General features: G+C 39.1%; 1 protein-coding gene across 3 annotated transcripts in view; it reads right to left on the bottom strand.

The window, feature by feature from the left end:
• Window positions 1-19,900, bottom strand: part of GLCE (glucuronic acid epimerase) — a 134,925-nt gene extending 115,025 nt beyond the window's left edge. For all 3 annotated transcript variants that reach the window (XM_058541948.1, XM_058541947.1, XM_058541951.1), the window contains exon 1: window positions 19,720-19,900. The gene's annotated coding sequence lies outside the window, so the exon portion shown is untranslated. The remainder of the gene's footprint in view (window positions 1-19,719) is intronic.
• Between the last annotated feature and the right edge of the window lie 1,321 nt (window positions 19,901-21,221).

The following is a 21,221-nucleotide window of genomic DNA, read 5'->3' as shown; positions in this document are numbered from 1 at the left end:
TATTCCAACAGAAGCTATTCACACAACACAGGGGAGGTCTGAGGCACCCAGGCAGCCATACACCCGAGGACAGAGGTGCTGGAATCCCCAGAGGAAGTGGAAGGAGCAGCTTCGGTTTGGCCTGCGCTCAGGCCCCAAATGACTTGGCGCCAGCAACTTCGGCCCACCGCACTCCAGTTCCAGCTTCTTTGGCCCAGCAGCACTCCAGCCCCTGCTTCTTTGCCCCAGTGGCACCTCAGCTGCAGCCGCTTCAACCCACCCACGCTCAAGCCCCAGGTGCTTCAGCCTAGCTGTGCTCCAGTCTCAGCTGTTCCCATGCTCCAGCTCCAGCTGTTCCCAGGCTTCCCTCTCAGCAGCCTCCACTCAACCACGCCTCAGATCAGCCAGAGGCTGGCAAGAGTGCCAGTAGATTGAGGCGGGCCAGAATACACAGCCCTTGACCCCCACCCAGCGACAGCAAGAGAGTTTTGTGACCGTATATTTTCACTATGAGGAAAAGTAAGCCAACACCAACAGGCACCATCCAAAAATATATTAAATCTTCAAACCAAAAGGAAAATGACAAGCACCCAGAAGTCAACCTGGAAAGCAGAAATGTATAACCTTAACGACAGAGAATTCAAAATAGCCATCATAAAAAAGCTTAATGAAATACAAGAAAACACAGACAGACAATTCAATGAAATCAGGAGTTTCTTCACAAAAGAGATTGAAACTGTAAAAAAAAAACAATCCAAAATCTTAGAGATGAAAAACACAATAGAGGAGATAAAGACAAATCTGGAAGTCTTAAGCGTCAGAGATGACAACATGGAGGAAATAATTAGCAATATTGAGGAGAGCAATGCAGAAATGCTCCAGGCGGAGGAGGAAAGAGAACTAAGACTAAAAAGAAATGAACAAACTCTCGGAGAAATATCCAATTCAATTAGGAAATCCAACATAAGGATTATAGGTATTCTAGAGGGAGAAGAAAGGGAAAAAGGAGCAGAGAACTTGTTCAAAGAAATAATATCTGAGAACTTCCCAAACCTGGGGAAGGAGCTGGAAATACCAGTGAATGAAATAAATAGATCTCCTAAATATATCAACAAGAAAAGACCCTCTCCAAGACACATAGTAGTAAAGCTAGCAAAAGTCAATGACAAAGAAAAGATATTAAGGGCAGCTAGATAAAAAAAATAACATAAAAAGGATTTCCTATCAGGCTCTCAGCCGATTTCTTGACAGAAACTTTACAGGCTAGGAGAGAGTGGAACGATATATTCAAAATTCTGAAGGACAAAAACTTTCAGCGAAGAATACTCTATCCAGCAAAAATATCCTTCAGATATGATGGAGAAATAATAACTATCCCAGGTAAACAAAAGCTAAGGGAGTTCATTGCCACAAGACACCCATTACAAGAAGTGCTCAAGAAGGCCCTCATCCCTGAGGAAAAAAAGAGAAAGGTGATTTGAAGTTCTGAACAAGGAGGAAAATAGGTCGACAAAACCAGAAAAATTGCAGTCCTCTACCAAAACAGATGAGCAAACCCTTAAATATAAAACCAAAGATCAAGGGAAGGTAAGCACCAAGCATAAATAAAACCTCATCACGTTAAACATGAACTCACAACACAAGAAGGAATAAGATGCGACAACGATAACTTAGAAGGGGAAGGGGAAAGGGATCGAATCGACTTAGTCTAAGCGAGTAAGAGGCCATCAAAAAATGAATTATCACATCCACGAGATTTTTTATACAAAACTCATGGTAACCACTAACCAAATAATCAGAACAGAATCACACATGATAAAGAAAGAGAAAACTAAGATAACCCCCATACAGAACTACCAAACTAAATTGGTAGTCCGAAACACACGGGATGAGAAACAAAAGAAATGCAAAAGAATTGGAAAAAGAGCGATAAAATAACAACAACAAGCCCCCATATATCAATAATTACCCTAAATGTAAATGGACTGAACTCTCCAATCAAGAGACACAGAGTGGTGGGATGGATTAGAAAACAAGACCCAACAACATGCTGCCTCCAGGAAACACATCTCAGCTCCAAAGACAAGTACAGGCTCAGAGTGAAAGGATGGAAGACAATACTCCAAGCTAATGGCAAACAAAAGAAAGCAGGTGTTGCCATACTTATATCAGACAAAGTTGACTTCAAGATAAAACAGGTAATGAGAGACAGAGAGGGGCAATATATAATGATAAAAGGGACACTCCACCAAGAAGACATATCACTTTTAAATATATATGCACCCAATACAGGAGCACCAAGGTACATAAAGCAACTATTAACAAACCTAAAAGGAGATATTAACAACAACACACTAGTAGTAGGGGCTCTCAACACCCCACTCTCATCAATGGACAGATCATCCAGACAGAAAACAAATAAGGAAATAATGGACCTAAAGGAAAAACTAGATGAGATGGACTTAAGAGACATATATAGAGCACTCCATCCAAACACAGCAGATTACACATTCTTCTCAAGCACGCATGGAACGTTCTCAAGAATAGACCATATGTTGGGAAACAAGGCATGCTTATATAAATTTAAGAAGATTGAAATCATAACAAGCATCTTTTCAGACCATAATGCCATGAAGTTAGAAATCAACTACAAGGAAAAAACCAGGAAAGTGACAAAGCTATGGAGACTCAACAACATGCTACTAAACAACCAATGGATCATTGATGAAATTAAAGGAGAAATCAAAGCATATCGGGAGACAAATGAAAATGAAAATACATCGTACCAACTCATATGGGATGCAGCAAAAGCGGTCCTGAGAGGGAAACTCATAGCAATACAGGCCCACCTTAACAAACAAGAAAAAGCCCAAATAAGCAACCTCAAACTATGCCTATCAGAATTAGAAAAAGAAGAACAAACAAAGCCTAAAGTTAGCAGAAGGAGGGAAATAATAAAAATCAGAGCAGAAATAAAATTGAAATTGAAATTAAAAAACAGTAGAAAGGATCAATGAAACAAAGAGCTGGTTCTCTGGGAAGATAAACAAAATTGACAAACCCTAAGCCAGACTCACCATGCAAAAAAGAGAGAAGGCTCAAATAAATAAAATTAGAAATGAACAAGGAGAAATTACAACATATACCACAGAAATACAAAAAATTATGAGAATTCTATGAAAAACTATATTCCACCAAATTGGACAATCTAGAAGAAATGGATAAATTCCTAGACTCATACAATGTCCCAAAACTGAATCAAGAAAAAATAGAGAACCTGAATAGACCAATGACAAGTAAAGAGATTGAAACAGTAATCAAAAACCTCCCAAAAAATAAAAGTCCAGGACCACATGGCTTCTCTGGAGAATTTTACCAAACATTCAAAGAAGACTTAATACCTATCCTTCTCAAACTGTTCCAAAAAATAGAGGAAGATGGAACACTTCCCAACACATTCTATGAGGCCATCATCACCTTGATACCAAAGCCAGGCAAAGACAATACTAAGAAGGAAAAACAGACCAATATCCCTGATGAACATAGATGCAAAAATCCTCAACAAAATATTGGCAAACCGAATACAGCAATACATTAAAAAGATCATACACCATGATCAAGTGGGATTTATATGAGGGACACAGGGATAGTTCAACATCCGCAAATCAATCAGTGTGATACACCACATTAACAAAACGAGGAATAAAAACCACATGATCACCTCAATAGATGCAGAGAAAGCTTTTGAGAAGATCCAACATCCATTTATGATAAAAATTCTCAACAAAACGGGTATAGAAGGAAAGTACCTTAACTTAATAAAGGCCATATATGACAAACCCACAGCCAACATCATACTTAATGGGGAAAAACTGAAAGCCATCCGTCTGAAAACAGGGACAAGACAAGGGTGCCCACTCTCGCCACTCTTATTCAACACAGTACTGGAGGTTCTGGCCAGAGCAATTAGGCAAGAAAAAGGAATAAAAGGAATCCAAATAGGCAACGAAACTCTCACTGTTTGCAGATGACATGATCTTATATATAGAAAACCCTAAAGAATCCACTGGAAAACCATTAGAAATAATCAACAACTACAGCCAAGTGGCAGGGTACAAAATCAACTTACAGAAATCAGTTGCATTTCTATATACCAACAACGAACTAACAGAAAGAGAACTCAAGAAGACAATCCCATTTACAATTGCAACAAAAAGAATAAAATATCTAGGAATAAATTTAACCAAGGATGTGAAAGACCTATACAATGAAAACTATAAGACATTACTGAGTGAAATCAGTGATGACATAAAGAAATGGAAAAAGATTCCATGCACTTGGATTGGAAGAATAAACATTGTTAAAATGTCCATACTACCTAAAGCAATCTACAGATTCAACGCAATCCCAATCAGAATCCCAAGGACATTCTTCACAGAAGAATACTAGCATTCACATGGGACAACAAAAGACCTGATATAGCTAAAGCAATCCTGAAAAAGAAGAACAAGGCTGGAGGAATCACAATCCCTGACTTCAAAATATACTACAAAGCGATAGTAATTAAAACAGCATGGTACTGGTACAAAAACAGACACACAGATCAATGGAACAGAATTGAAAGTCCAGAAATAAAACCTCATATCTATGGGCAGCTAATCTTTGACAAAGGAGCTAAAGACATAGAGTGGAGAAAGGAAAGTCTCTTCAATAAATGGTGCTGGGAAAACTGGACAGCCACTTGCAAAAGAATGAAAGTAGACCATCTTCTTTTGCCATACACAAAAATTAACTCAAAATGGATCAAAGACCTGAAGGTGAGACCTGAAACTATAAAACTCCTGGAGGAAAATATAGGTAGTACACTATTCATCACCAGCCATAATGGATCTTTTTGAATTCCGACATGGAATTCAGACAAGAGAAACAAAAGAAAAAATAAACAAGTGGGACTTCATCAGATTAAAGAGCTTCTACAAGGCAAATGAAACCAGGATCAAAATGAATAGGCAACCCACCAGCTGGGAAAAAATATTTGCAAACCATATATCTGACAAGGGATTAATCTCCATAATATATAAAGAACTCACACAACTGAATAACAAAAAAAACAACCCAATCAAAAAATGGGCAGAGGAAACAAACAGACACTTCTCCAAAAAAGATATACAGATGGCCAATAGGCACATGAAAAGATGCTCAACATCACTAATCGTCAGGGAAATGCAAATCAAAACCACACTAAGATACCATTTTACACCCATTAGAATGGCTATAATCACCAAGACAAAAAGCAACAAATGCTGGAGAGGTTGTGGAGAAAGGGGAACCCTAACCCACTGCTGGTGGGAGTGCAAACTGGTGCAGCCTCTGTGGAAAACAGTATGGAGATTCCTCAAAAAATTAAAAATAGAAATACGTTATGATCCAGCTATCCCACTACTGGGTGTCTACCCAACAAACCTGAAATCAACAACCCAAAAAGGCCTACGCACCCCTATGTTCATCGGAGCATTATTCACTATAGCCAAGACGTGGAAGCAACCCGAGTGTCCCTCGACTGATGATTGGATAAAGAAGATGTGGTATATATATACCATGGAATACTACTCAGCCATAAAAACAGACAAAGTCAACCCATTTGCAACAACATGGATGGACCTGGAGGGTATTATGTTAAGTGAAATAAGCCAGAAAGAGAAAGACAAACAGTGCATGATTTCACTCATATGTGGAAGATAAACCAACACACGGACAGATAGAACTGTTTGGTGGTTACCAGGGGCTAGGGAGGTGGGGGGTGGGCACAAGGGGTGGAGGGATGCACTTATATGGTGACTGATAAAGAATAATGTACAACAAAAATTTCACAATAAAAAAAAAATTAGAGAAACAAAAAAGAAAAACGTGGAGGAGAACACAAAGAGGACAACTTGGATCTCCCAGGCATTGGTGTGTCCTAGGAGCACAAACTCCAACACCACAGAGCGATTTGCTCCATTCATTAGCTTTGTCAGCATTGCTACCTGAAAATGTAAATTATGATAATTATGTTAATAAATTAGAAGTGCAAAGTTATGAAAGGCTATTTCTACTTTAGCATTAAGAATGACCTAACAGGGCCACCCCCGTGGCTTAGCAGCTAAGTGTGCGCACTCCACTACTGGCGGCCCAGGTTCGGAGCCCGGGCGCGCACCGACGCACTGCTTCTCCGGCCATGCTGAGGCTGCATCCCACAGCCAGCAACTAGAAGGATGTGCAAGTATGACATACAACTATCTACTGGGGCTTTGGTGGGGGGAAAAAAAAAGGAGGAGGATTGGCAATAGATGTTAGTTCAGAGCTGGTCTTCCTCAGCAAAAATAGCATGGATGTTATTAGCTTAGGGCTGATCTTCCTCACAAAAAATAAAAAAAAAAGAATGACCTAACACATTCATGACCCCTGAAATGGGATCACAAAGAAATTGGTGGCTGCCATGTGGAGCTGTTCTCTACCACCAAGTTGTCTCTGCATTTAATACCCTCTGCTTCCTCCCAGGGTTGATGCTACGATACCATTCATGAGACAGAAGATGGTCAACAATCTTCTGTTGTTACCCCAATCCTGGGGTAACAGGAATCAACCCCAAACCTTTTGATTTGGGGTTCAAAACTAATATCTGTCGCCAGTCACATAGAGCTAATCACGACTGCAATCCCTTCCAAGCATACAAACCTTCATCCAGCAGACGGACTCTTCCTTTCTTCCTTTCTAGTCCCGATCTCTGGGAACATATTCATCTTAAATATTACTTAAGTGTTTACAAAATCTATGAAGTCTTGTTTTATTATTATTAGCATTTATTTTTCTATACCTTGCATTATAGTGAACTGAGTACAGTTCTAACTCACCAAATAGACTGTAAGATTCTTGAAGGTAGGGATTACAACTTATTCATATTGGACTTCCTGAAGCAATGAAAAAGTGGTCCACTGAGAGGTGCAAGTCCATTGTCTGTTACCATTTGTTATCACATTAATATAGAAATTGAGAGTGTTTTGAAACTTCTGTAGCAATTTAACATTAGTCACATCCAAGTTTCTGATTTTGTTTTTTACAAGTGTATTAGTCCATGAAATACTGGGAATTAAAGAAAAAGGCTTATCCTTTAACAGAAGTAATTTCAGAAACACTGTGTTAGGGTATTTAGCACATGATCTGAAAAGCTTAAAATATAAAATGCATCATAACATAGTGGAAACCATTTTGTATAAATGTCTGTATAACGACTTATCACGTTATCCTGTAATTAGTTACTCTTATTTAGAGAAACAGCATAGCTTAGTAGGAAGAAATGGGTTTTGGATTTAGATTACCGAGATTTATACTGACAGGTTGATCTCAGCAAGTTACTTAAACTCTTTGAGCTTCAGTTTATTTACTTATGAAATTGTAATTGGTAAAATGATATATCTTAATCATATGGCTATATTAAATTTTCAGTAAATGTTTAAAAAAAAAGGTATGAACATTTATCATTCTAATAAGTAAAGCCAACTTGTACTCCAAAGAAACTGCACAAATTTACATTCCTGCCTATAATGTACAAAAGTGAGTGACTCTAGACATATTTGCCATTATTGTGTATTATTGAACTTTTTAATCTTTTGTCAATCTGGCAAGTGAAAAATGCTCTGCTGTTGTTTAAATGTGCATTATAAAAATAATAACATTATGTTATTACTAACACTTGATACTATATGAAATCATAAGGTGTTGAGAATAAGTGATATACCCAAGAGAAAGTTTCACTGTGGGGAATTATAATCCATGAAGAAATAAAAAAAGGTTGGAGTTGGAAAAGTCCCTAGAGGATAGCTTGATTAAACCCTACTCAACACAGGCTTTAATGCCTCAATGAGAGAATGCCCACTCTATCTTCATTTCAATTGTTAAAAACATCCTCATTATGTACCAATATTTCCCTTCCTCTAACTTTCATTCATTGTTCTTAGTTATATCCTCCTGGGATGCAAAAGATATGTTTAATCCCTCTTCCACATGCCATTCCTTCACGTGTTTCACAGAATCACAGATTTGAAACAGGAAGAATACTAAAGATCATTCAATTACCCAATTTGAAAAGTATTACCATATACTCCACTAAAAGTCTTCTTTCTTCCAGGCTGAAAATCTCAAATGTTTCAATTATTTTTCAAGTATCTGTCTCAAGACACTGCTTCATTCTGAATAATCTCTTCTGAATAAATTGTTTAGCAATGTCCTCCCTAAAATGTGGCAAACAGAACTGAGAATACTAAGCTAACTGCAGACCAGAAAAGGATAATCAACTGTGTTTTGGACAACATGCTTCAAAATAATGTTGTTTAAATGGGTGCTAGCCTTGGGGCAATTATAATAAACCACTGACTCACCAACTGCAGACAAATAAGAAGACACACCCAGGCACACATCTACTTAAAAAAAAAAAAAACCTATTGCTAGCCCTCCAAGTCTCCAACTCCGAATCTGTGTACGTTTTTTAAAAAAGATTCCATTATAGGGCTTTGCTTGTCCCTATCAAATATATACACATCAAATATAAAACTATTATAAAAAATATTTTCTTAGACACAGTCTGTCACTCTAATTATTAAAAATAAGCAGGGGTAGGGAAGGATCCTAATTCTGTTACATAATATACTAGCACTCCCTCCCAACTGTGAGAGTAACTGATAAATATCTTCAACAGGACATGGGGGAAGACAGCATCTTGAGGCACACCACTAAGAACTGCAGTTCAGCTTTACCATCAGCCCATTAATCAGTTACAAATCCACCGATCTATTTAATTATTCAGACTACATTTCTCTATCTTGTCTACAAAGATATCAAAAAGGGTTGTCAAATGCTATCTGCATTACCTTGGGGGTCCCTTTCCGTAATTGTAAAACAGGACTAAACGAGGCAATCTAAGTCAAGCATTAACCCAGCGGCCAGGACAAAATTAAAAATCCAATAAATGTAGCTATAATTCTAGCTATACTATGGCCAGGGTATCTCCTGATGTACCTCCCAGTTTACTTACCCTGTAAGAAAAGTGAGGCACAACTTGTTCTCTGTGAACCCACGCCGGCTCCTAGTGATCAGTGTCTTCTTTTTAAGTACCAACAATATATGTGTTCAATAATCGGAGAATTTGTTTAGGAATGACACCAAGCTTACCAGTTGATTATTATCTGCAACCTTTACGTGTTTTCCAACATTGTACATACTTCAGTTAAAACACTCTTTTTAACATAGCAGGTGTTCAAAAAAAAAGGTTTTTTGAATTCTCTTTGAAAAAATCAGGATGAATTTCTTAGTTTTGATAAGTGTACCATGGTTATATAGGATGTTAGCATAAGGGGAAGCTGGGTGAAAAGTATATGGGAATTCTTGTACCATCTTTGCAATTCTCCTATAAATATATATCTATTTCAAGATTAAACATTTTTTAAAAATCAAGATGATCTTTTCCCACTCCCAATAAATTCTTTTTTAAAACTCCTCAAATATTACCAACCATTATTAGGTACAAATTCTTTAGCAGTCTTTACAGTCTTATAATCAATCTGGAATAGGAGACATGAATTCCAGCAAATACAAACTCTCAAAATACCTCTACTTATCCTGGGCCACACAGAGAGTCAGTATTCAGCAAACAATAGTCATCCAAAAATTTCATTTTTGGAAACAAGGGCCTTAAAAAAATCTATCCCAAAAGCAAATATCTTTTCCCTAAAGCATTAAAGTTCTATAGAATCAGTTAAAACCTCTGCTTCTTACTGCTGAAACCACGTACTTAGCAGTGGTATTTAAGTAAAGCTCAAAAAGCTCTTTGATGTATGAGACAAATTATTACTATACTATTAGCATGAAAATCTTTTTAAAAATGTATTTACAAAATATGTTTATATCATGGCTGATTGGTTTTTAAATTAGATAAATAAGAGTTTAGGAAAATGAATTTTATTTGCAATAATTTAAGCTCAAACTTTCACTGTTAACCAACAAAGTTATACAAATTCTGCTAAAACTATAACTGCCAAGCCAAGAAATTCTAAAATACCTAAGAATAAGATATCTTTCCCCTAAATGTTCTCCTAAATACCTCCAAGTAGCTCTTGTACTTTAAAGAGTTTCTTTCAGGTATCAACTGTATAATTTTCAAAAACTCGGCTTTCCTTTTTGGAACGGTACTACAGAATCGGTACCATAAGCAGAAGTGCTACTGTCAAACAATCAATCCAATAATAAAAAGAGCTAAGGCAACTTGTCTTATAGAAAATTACTGCCAAGTGCTACCAGACCCTGCTTTCCTTCCTTCTGGGCCAGTAGCCTGATACTAATCATTTTTAGACCCTTTCTAATTTTTAGTACACAATTTAGTACACAATACCACATCCGAACTAGACAGTATTTTAATGAACGTTCTCCATAATTCGTCTAATGTTTTCGCATACACACACATGATCTACAATACAGTACCTCTGGAAGTATACGTAAGAAACTGATAACAGTGGTTGCCTCTAGGGCAACTGTTTGGTTTTTGAATTTTGTATGTTTTTGTAATAACTATTCAAAAAATTAATTTATGTATTAAAAAGAAAAACTACAACAATAAAACATTAATTCTAGTTAAAATATTTTACTTTACAAGATAATGCATGAGGCATTCTTTTAAAAATCTTTTATTATGTAATTGTTTTAAAAACAACTTACAATACTTACCTTTACTTATAATCAAAGAAATACAAATTAAAGTAAGATCATTTTTGCTTATCAAATTAGAAAAGGTTTTTAAAACTAATACTGAATACTGGCATATAAATTGGCATAACCTTTCTAGAAAGCAATGTGGCAATATCTAATTTTTTTATGGTCTTACCTTTTGACTGAACATTTTTATTCTGATCCTAAGAAAACAATCAAGTATGGAGAAAGATTTACGCACATTTTCATCAATGTTATCAGTAGAGGAAAAAAAAATGTTCAATAATCGGGAATGGTTAAATCATTATACATCCATTCAATAGAATACTATGGTGCTATTAAAAATTAGGTTTTGGGGGCCAGCCCAGTGGCACAAGCGGTTAAGTGCGCACACCCCGCTGCGGTGGCCCGGGGTTCACCAGTATGGATCCCGGGTGCGCACTGATCACCGCTTGGCCAGCCATGCTGTGGCAGCGTCCCATATAAAGTGGAGGAAGATGGGCATGGATCTTAGCCCAGGGCCAGTCTTCCTCAGGCAAAAAAAAAAAAAAAGAGGAGGACTGGCAGATGTTAGCACAGAGCTGATCTTTCTCACCAAAAAAAAAAAAAAATAGGTTTTGAAACAATTTTAATAAAGCAGCAAAACCTTCATGATGTAATGCTTGCTGGGGGGATAAACAATGAATTTACAATGAATAAATATATTCATGGAGGAGGAGGAATGTATATCAAAGTGTTAGCAATGCTTATATTTGAGTTGAGGCATTAGATTTTTGTCTTTTGTATTTCTCCAGGTTTTTAAAATGAGAACTTATTTTAAACTTATTTTAAATTGAGAACTTATCTGAGAACTAGAACTTATAAAATCAAGGGAAAAAATATAAGCTATATATATATACACACATGCACACACATTTATTCTTTTTTTTTTGAGGAATAGATTGGTCTTGAGCTAACATCTGTTGCCAATCTTCCTCTTTTTCTTTTTTCTCCCCAAAGCCCCAGTACATAGTTGTATATCTTAGTTGTAGGTCCTTCTAGTTCTTTTATGTGGGACACCACCTCAGCATGGCTTGATGAGTGGTGCGTAGGTCCGTGCCCAGGATTTGAACCGGGAGCCCTGGGCTGCCAAAGCAGAATGCGAGAACTTAACCACTACGCCACTGGGCCAGCCCCACACATTTATTCTTCAGTTTATAATACTGCAAAACTGATGCGGTATTAAACAGCTGAAATAAATTAAGTTAAAACCTAATTAATAACATTCATGGAAGCCAATGACAAACTAACCCTAATTACTATGTATCATTAAGATCATTCCTACCATACAATAAGCACTACCAGCTAGCTTATTTTTAAATCAATACAATAAAAAGGAAAACTTCAGACTATCATATGGTACAATACGAACAGAAAAATCAAATCCCATCAAACAGAATTAATAATTTAATCATGAGTTAAATAATAATACTTATTAGGATAAATAATATCCCTGGAAGAAGGAACTGATTAAACTAACATATAACATCTAAATTAATAAATATAACCAAACTTTTCCTTTAAATAGACTGACTCTGCTAGTGGGAAAAACAATACTTATTAATGAATTAATTGTAAATTATCATTTCTCAGACATTAACTAATCTGTATAGTTTCAAAGGTAGATGGAATTTACCCCTAACGATTATTTCCACCACTAGTTACCCACTGGAAATCATAAATCTCACAAGGCCACTATTACGCTTAGCACCCTTCAATGGGTTACCACTGCCTTAAATCCAAATTCCCTACATTGGTTACAAGACCCTTCCTGATACAGTCCTTGCTTTCACTCTCTACTTCCTTCTCACTTGCTTCCCAGGGGTTTCTCACTAGCCCAGGGGTTTGCAAAGCACAATCCTAGAACCAGCAGCATCTCCCTCACCTGTGAACATGTTAGAACTCCAAATTTATGAACCCACTCCCACCAGGAGACTCATACGCACCTTCTAGTTTGAAAGCCACTGCTGTAGCCCTCCTGAATTGCCTGCAGATCCCCAATGTGCCCTGCTCTCTCTCTGTAAATGCAGTTCTCTACCTACAGCGCTCTTTTACCCCACTCCTGATGGGGTATCCATCCACCTTGATTCCTACTCATCTCTAAATTTTTAAATTTTATTTATTTATTTTTCCTCCAAAGCCCCAGTAGATAGTTGTATGTCACAGTTGTACATCTTTCTAGTTGCTGTACGTGGGATGCAGCCTCAGCATGGCCAGAGAAGCGGTGCGTTGATGCGTGCCCGGGATCCGAACCCGGGCCGCCAGCAGCGGAGCGCACGCACTTAACCGCTAAGCCACGGGGCCGGCCCCCTACTCATCTTTAAAGTCTTTGCTTAGAAGTCACTTCAAAACGGAACTGAAAACACTTCCAGAATTAGAAAAATATTTCTCAATATTTCTTCTTTTATTATAGGGGCTGTCATTTGCACTCTTCACCAACTAAAGCCATTTCTCAAACTACTTAAGGCCATCAAAGAAAGCCTGTGCTTGACATATCCCAAAATGTAAGTTATTAACACATGATAGAAATCAAAAACAGATTTTCTACCCATGCTATGAATAACTGGTTTCAAACTGTATGGAATAGTAGAAAAATATATAGGAAAATAGCCAACCAGTTCTGAAATTCACACCTTGAAATTAATTAATTTGAATTTTCTCTTTTCTGCACATATTTTTCTCATCTTCTGGAGGAGGGAGAGCAAGTAATAAAGAATATGATTTTTAAAAAAAGGCAAACCAAGAGGAAAGAGAAATGTGTAGGGCCTAGATAAAGTTAAATGCTATAAGTTTTATGGCAGATATTAAAAAAAAAAAAAGGGTGGACCAGAAACTGTTCTCCAATATTGTTAATAAGTTTGAGATAATCTCATACTACATGATTAGTTAATAATTTATCTTCAATCATTTAATGATCACTAGCATGTGCTAAGAACCACGTGGGATTAAGAATTATGTCTGTCTATCTATCTATCTATTGAGAGAGATGAGGTTAACTCCTAGTTATTTAGCCAAGAAATGAATCCTTATGCTCACCAAAAGACAGGTACAAAATTATTCATAGCAGCTTTGTTCCTAGGAACTAAAAACTGAAAATGCCCAAATGTCTACCAACTATAGAATAGAAAAATATATACTCATACGATGGAATACTACACAGCAATGAAAAAGAATGAACTGCTAACTTAAAAACATGGATGAATCTGAGAGACATAATGTTGAACAAGAAAATCAGACATACAAGAAATGATTTGATTCCATTTATATGAAGTTCAGGAATAAGCAAAACTAATCTACTATGATGGAGGTCAGAAGAGCAGTTATCTCTCTTCAGGGCAGTGACTAGCTTTTATGCTTTTCTGTATCCCTAGGAGTTGGCCCATGGTTAGCACTTAAATGGTTACTGGTAAGGCTAATGCTAATAACAACTTCATCAGGCATAAAATTAGTAAACCGTGAATAGATTTTCAACAAGAAAAACAAGGAAGGAAGAAACCAAGACTAGGGAAATATGTGAGTAAAGGCACTGAGGTGTCTCTATGTGTCATAATCCAAAATCAGGATTTTCTCTGAGCCATGTCCTTAAGTCTCTGAGATCCTCAACGTCACTTTTCTAAAAGCCACTCTGGGCATTTTTTTTTCTTGGGGAGAAAATCAGGCACCTAGTATTCCTTTTGAATAATGGTTTTAAAACACCAATGTTCACAACTAGCTTAACAAAGAAAATCTTAACCAACTAGCTGTGCCATCTTGAGCAAGTCATTCACCTACTCTTGCGTAAGTCAGTTCCCTTGTATGCTAAATGAGAGAGTCGGATTAAATGATCTCTAAAGTTCAATCAATCTCAAGTTCTCTACGTTAGCTTTTTTTGAAAAATGGAATGGATAAACCCTACAGTTTTTCAATTTATAAAATGAATAAAGTATCTATTAATAATTTAAAATACACTGAATAAGCAGTCATATTCAGAAAGCAGTGTAGTATTTTAAAAAAGCATAGAATCTGTAGTAAGATAGATCTGGATCTAGTCCTAGCCTGCTCCTTGGTAAACAATGACCCTGAAGTAAGTTACAAAATCGTCAGGATTTGTTTTGAAAATTAAAGGCAATGTATGTAGAGCAGTTATTAAGCCAATATAAAAACCCGCACACATTGGCAACAATCATTTCCCGTGTAGAAAGCAGTCGAGGCAAAATATCTACCAAATCACTTATGTCCAAGACCGGAAATACCCAAACTAGTTCAAAACCCTCCTAGCAATTTTAGATATAGGGATTAGAGGCTGCCTTAAAAATCTGCAAGACTCTTCTGCAAGTTTAACAGAGTAACCTTTAACTCCTATAGTGCAGAGAGTCTCCCGTCTTAAATATGAAGATAAGAAATATAGATCTAATGTCAGTTTGTGGTAAACGGGGAAAGAGATAACTTAGAAAGCCCAAAATTTTAGAAAAATATGACAAGACTGAGATTTGGGCTTAACTCATCTCATACATTAAGACATTAATCTTAGCACTGAGAGTTCAAAAATGTAATGAGAGCCAATGGTGTAAAATAAGCAATAGAGAGTCAAAAAGTAATAAGACAAATATAAACCTGCCCTTTTTTTTTTTTTGCTGAAAAGATTCATCCTGAGCTAACATCTGTTGCCAATCTTCCCCTTCTTGTATGTGACCCACTGCCACAGCATGGCCACTGACAGACAACTGGTGTGGGTCTGCACCCGGGAACCGAACCCAGGCCACGGAAGCAGAGAGCGCCAAATTTAACCACCAGGCCACCGAGGCTGGCCCTAAACTTGCCTTTGAGTTCAGGAGGAGACAGACATAAATAATTACAGCATACTAATAAACACGAGAGAATAAATGAACAAGACATAGAGAGTGAATAATCCAGTGGGGTGGGAAGAGGGAAAACCAGAGGACACAGAAAATTTAAAAAGCAGATAGTGCTTAAGTTGTATCCTGAAAAACCAGTAAAAGATTTGTCAACAAGACAGGAAAAGGAAAAGCATTCTATGCAGCAGGGAGAATATGTGAAAAGGTTCCGAGTCATGAAACAGTATGGCTCTCTCAGTGAACTGATTTTACTAGTACAGTTGGAGCTTGCGATTTGTGGTGGGGGAAATGCAGGAGATGAGCCAGATGAAGGGCCTTGTAACGATAGTTAGGAGTAGACACCGTAGGCAACGGAGAAGTATGGGTTTTAAGAAAGAAGCATTGAACAAATTTGCATTTTAGAAAAATCACCTTGGCAATAGTGTAAAGGATGGATTAAAGAGGGTCAAACACTAAAGGGGTCAACCTCATTCTATACCCAGAGTTAAATAAGGACATTACATTAGCATATAGATATTCTGTTATAGAACCATGGATCAGAAATAAAAATCATAATGCTTTAATAGATAAAGCTAAATTATCAAAAGGGAAAAATCATTTACCTTCATGAATGTATATTGTGGAATTAACCATTTCCTATACATCTTAAAAAGGAAGAGGCTTCTAAAATTAGGTATGGTATATAAAAATTACATGGAACAGGTGCATCCTGAGAACTAGCTACTCTTATGGTATCTACCCCTTTTTGTGCATAGAATACTGCAGATCTGCAACTTAAAAACCAATGCAATAGAATCCCTGGAATTAGAGCTTATATTGATTATTAACAGGGACGTCTCTTACTTTAATTTTATATATATGGAAACTGAGGCCCTGAGAGACCAAAGAATTACGTAAGGTCACGTAGTAGTACAGTGAAGATTGGAATTCATGTCTTATGACTTCCTTTCAAAGAAACTGCTTTAGTATATCACATTTATGATTCTAGAATTTTGAATGATAATCCAAAAGACATTCTGGTATTGTCATTTTCAGCAGTGTGATAATGAACTATAAAACTATTTTTATGTTTCATACGCCTCACAAGAAAAACGTATCTCTTAGATGTGCACGTTTGACAAAAAGAAATCTCTTCCTGAAGTCTTGTGCCACAATAAGAACACCTCCTCCTCTGCCACAAAAACACACCCTATTATTCTCCAGGGAGTCTAAAAACTTTCTTTCTCAAACTCAGGAAACAATTAAATTTGAAAAAGAAAGGCCTAAGATTAATTTATCTTTATATAATTAAATATCCAACATCTTTAACATGTTTTAACATTCTACTTAGGTCTCAGTCTTTTTATTTGGTTGTGCTCCTCACTCCACCCCTATAATTTTTAGATCCTTGAAATACATTTTCTCCTTTACTAGTACACACAAATAAAGGGAAGTGGCAACACGGACAGAAAGCCTTACAAATACTGAACATTTCACAAATTTGCGCAGTGACCAAAATGTTTTAATTTTTAGACGTCTCTAATTTACATTTAAGTAATGTCTGCTCACTGAAAGAGATTCAAATAATATAAAAGCATAAAATTAATAGCTGTCTTCCATGCTTCTGCAACTCTCTCCTGAAGAATCTCCCAAACACTGGAAAAACTGATGTGTGTCCTTACAGACTTTTTTATGCTTACATAACAAAAGGTGCAAATCCTTAAAGAGTCAATACATATTCAACACTCAAACTCTATGGATCATAATTTAATCTTTCTTTAATAATTCTGAAGGTAGATCAGTATCTTGCTGGGTTTCTGGTTATCACGACACTCATCAATTATATTATCATTCAGGGGTTATAAAAAACAAAGTGAGCTGAACCCCAAGTACTCTGCTTATTTCTTCCTTATCAGCATCTCAATTATTTTATGTATTTATTTTATTTATTTGTTGTCTTTCTTAATGTAGGTTACATGAGAGCTGGAATCATTGTACCTCCAGTGCGGTAACACCTAGCAAGATAATCAAATACTTGCTGACTGATCAGTATGTTTACTTAGAAATTAGGAAAGCTGCTTTTAAAAAAGTTATTGAAATTTGCCTAATTTATCATTTGTCTTTCAAAAATGAGAAAAAAAAGTATGCTTACAGTTTTTTGGCCATAGTTACAAATAAATGTCTGCTCAACTGATCAGTTTTGATAGGTATAAAACTCAATCAGGCATTTTGGTTTGAACTATAACCAAAACAAAAAACAGAAAAACTTAAGTTCCCCAAAGAGTTAAATATTGCTACGTAGGATTCTCTTGTTTTTTAAAATGATTGCAAAATTCAGGGATTAAGTACATTATCCCTAATCTTCCCGGTTCGAAGATCAAAAGAAATGACATTTTTAAGAACCGTCACTCAGAAAAAGACTAAGGCAGGCCAAATTCTTTGCTTTGGAATATTCAAATTTGTCTGTTTACCCAAAAGTACAGAATAGAATTACTATGAGTACGGGCTCCACTGCTTGCCACATTAGACTTCATTTACAGGCCTCTATGACCAAGTAGCTACCTAATTAGCAGAACTGTCAGGCAAATGCACAGACTTTCTGACCTATACATTTTTTTAAAACCACGTATACATATATATACGTGTCATTTTATTTGAATACCACCTAAGTCTGGGCTAGTCACCAAGAACTCTGTAAGATTCAAGACTAACTGTACGTTTACAATAAAACTGTTAAGCAGGATTCTATAAAAGAGCTCTGTTAGCCATCCTTACAGGTCTCAAATGACACTTTTGCAGAGCTCCAGCTTTGGGACCTCAAATTCCAACGTTATTTGGAGGCTGAACTTGAAGTTATCCGTCGCCACAAATGCTTTTCAAAGGACAGAGAGAAGCCAGAACACACTTCCCAGCACTACCTGACTCTGCCTAACACTCAGGCGAGACTTCAGGACAGATCTCATAATGCAGGATCAGCAAAGCAGACCACCTAGAATGGGAAGCCAAAACCACACAGCGTTCCCCATCCTCAGCGGATTCCACGCTCAACCTGAGCACATCTGCCACCTAAAGAATCTACAGTCTATATGCCTACCTAAGGTGCTGCCGCTCTCTTGCTCCCAGAGCAGCGAGACCAGCACGCCCCGACAGGGTCCCGGGGCAGAGAAAAGAAAACTGCAGAACAAACCCACTGTTTCTCCAACTAGGCAGCGTAACGGATCAATCCTCCAACTAAGCACTGAGTAAATCTCATCTAGAGAGAAAGAGACCTGTTCCAGGACGCTGACCACCACAGACTGTCTACTGGGCTGGCTCAAGATGCCACTAAATCCCCCTTCCTCCCCGAACCGACCCAACGCCTGCAGAGCCGCGCCCTCCATTCGAAATCACCCAGAGACCTGCGAACTCGCCCTGTCGCCCCTGAAAAGACTGGAGACCATGCCAAGTTACCGCCCCCCTCTGGGCACAGCAAAAACCCCAGTAAAGACGCTGGTCTCCGCCGTACACCCTTCTGCCCCCAGCAGCCCACCACCGCCGCCCCGGCCCCTGCAGGACGCAGATACATCGCCCTCTCACCCAGACACCCCGATGAATAGACTCCTCTCCCCAGAACCCTAATATACTGCTTCTTCATCACAGGAATGCGAAACGGACGCCCACTCCAGCTCAAAGGACCCCCAAGACCTCAACGATCTGCCCCTTCAGAGACCTAGGACCTTGCTAAACTGAATTCTCTGCCCCCAAAGAGCCTGGGACCCCGATAAAAGGACCCCTTGTCCCGGAACCTCGCTATACCACCTGAAGGAACCTCAGGACCCTGATAAATCTCCCTCGACCCCGAGGACCCGGGACCCTCAACGCCGCCACCCACCCCTACCCCAAGCCGGAAGAGCCCTAGGACCTCCAATAAACCGCCCCCTCACCCCGAGGAGCCCTAGCACCCGCTACACCGCCCTTGGGCTCACGCACCCGGATCCCACCGCACTGCCTCCTCGCCCCCCGCACTCCCGAAGCCCGCCAAGCCTTGCGCCCACCAGGCAGCGCCGCGCTGCCCCCGGAGCCGCCCCCGTCGGAGCCCGCCTGCCCCGGCTGCTCCGTGTCCCCGCTCCCCGACCGCTCCTGAGCGGAGACACGCTCCGGGCTTCCTCACCTGGGCAGAGAAGCAGGGCGAGCGGACCGGGGAGCCCTGAGAAAAGAGAAGCAGGCGGCAGCGAAGGGGCGGCCCAGGCCTCCAGCTGCCGCAACTCGAACCTCTCCCCGAGGAAGCGCTGGTGTGAGGAGAACCCTCCCGCTCCGCGCGCAGCCAGGAGACCAAGCCACAGGCTTGCCCGCCGCTCTTCCCGCGAGATCCCAGCCACGGCGAGGGGCGGGGTCCCGGCGAGGGGCGGCTGCGACGGCTCGAGTGACAGCCCAGAGAGCCTGTCGGCGACGGCGAGGGAGGCGGGACTTGGAGCCTATTAAGACCAATTGTAAAATAGGAAAGGTGATTCGCCCCGCCCGCTCTTCTCCCCGACTCCCGCCCCTCATCAATAAACTAGGGAAAAAGGTCCAGTAATCTTAAGTAGTAGTTGGAGGCAGTGGGCGTTTGCGGGAAGGGAATTTGAATAGTGAGGCTTGGCCAGTGTCTGGTCCTGCCCAGCCTCCGTAGCTACACCTGGTTTAGGGAAGAAGGCGGTGTTTACACCGGTGTAGGCTGAGGCGCTGTTACCCTTGGTTACTGCGCGGCCTGAAGCGCGCGAGAGGTTGGCATCTTCCTGGTTGAAGGCGCTTCCTACTCGGGTTACCCGGGTCTAAAACTCCCTTTCTCTATCTCGGCTTCCCCGCCCTCTCCACCTCAAACAGGGCGCCATTGAGATGCTCGTGTTTTCCAAACCGCATCTGGTCTGGTCTGACAAAGGACTCTTTTCTGATTCGTGCATTTATTTCTACTCAAAGCCTTCTAGAAAAGTAAAAAGTAAATCTCACTTGAGTCACCAATATAACAAATTCCAAAATGACATGAAAAGTCGTATCTCTGCAGACCCTAGTGTCTGGCACACGCAGGGCATTGAATAAATGTGAAAGGAATGAATGAAGAATGTGATATTTAAATATACAGAATCTGGACCCGCCCCAGAAAATTCAGGCTTCCCTAGCCTTTCCTCTACAATGACAACCAATCAATCTCTTCCCCCTTAAGTCCAGTTCTTCATTATTATGCCTATTCTGTAGCCTTGATTCATAGTCCCCTCCTCATTCCCTTACCCACAGCAAGAAGTGAGCTTTCTCCTCATCAAGGTTAACCCCTATACCTGTGCACTGGATCTCAGCCATTCCCAGCTTTTGTTTAATCGCCCATCCTTTCTTTTCCCCATTATCAATTTTTCCCTCTAATCTAGCTCTTTCTTCCCACATACACACTCCGTCTCCCCTGTCCTCTGAACAGAACAAAAACACCCTACCTCTTCCACTCTCTCAAGCTACTCTATCTCCTTTCTTCTCAGAATCATACTTCTTGAGAAACATTCAAGTGTATCTCCTGTCTCTACTTTCTCATCTCTTATTTTTCCCACTACAATGTTGCTTTCACCCACACAATCTGCTCTTTTCTCAATGGTCACAAAAGACCTCTTTCCTAAAGGACTAATGGTCTATTTTGGGGCATCTTTCCCA

Source organism: Diceros bicornis, chromosome 5 (genome assembly GCF_020826845.1).
Source record: "Diceros bicornis minor isolate mBicDic1 chromosome 5, mDicBic1.mat.cur, whole genome shotgun sequence".
NCBI lineage: Eukaryota > Metazoa > Chordata > Mammalia > Perissodactyla > Rhinocerotidae > Diceros > Diceros bicornis.
Note: the sequence above shows the minus strand (reverse complement) of the source record. Positions and strands in the feature narration are given on the sequence as shown.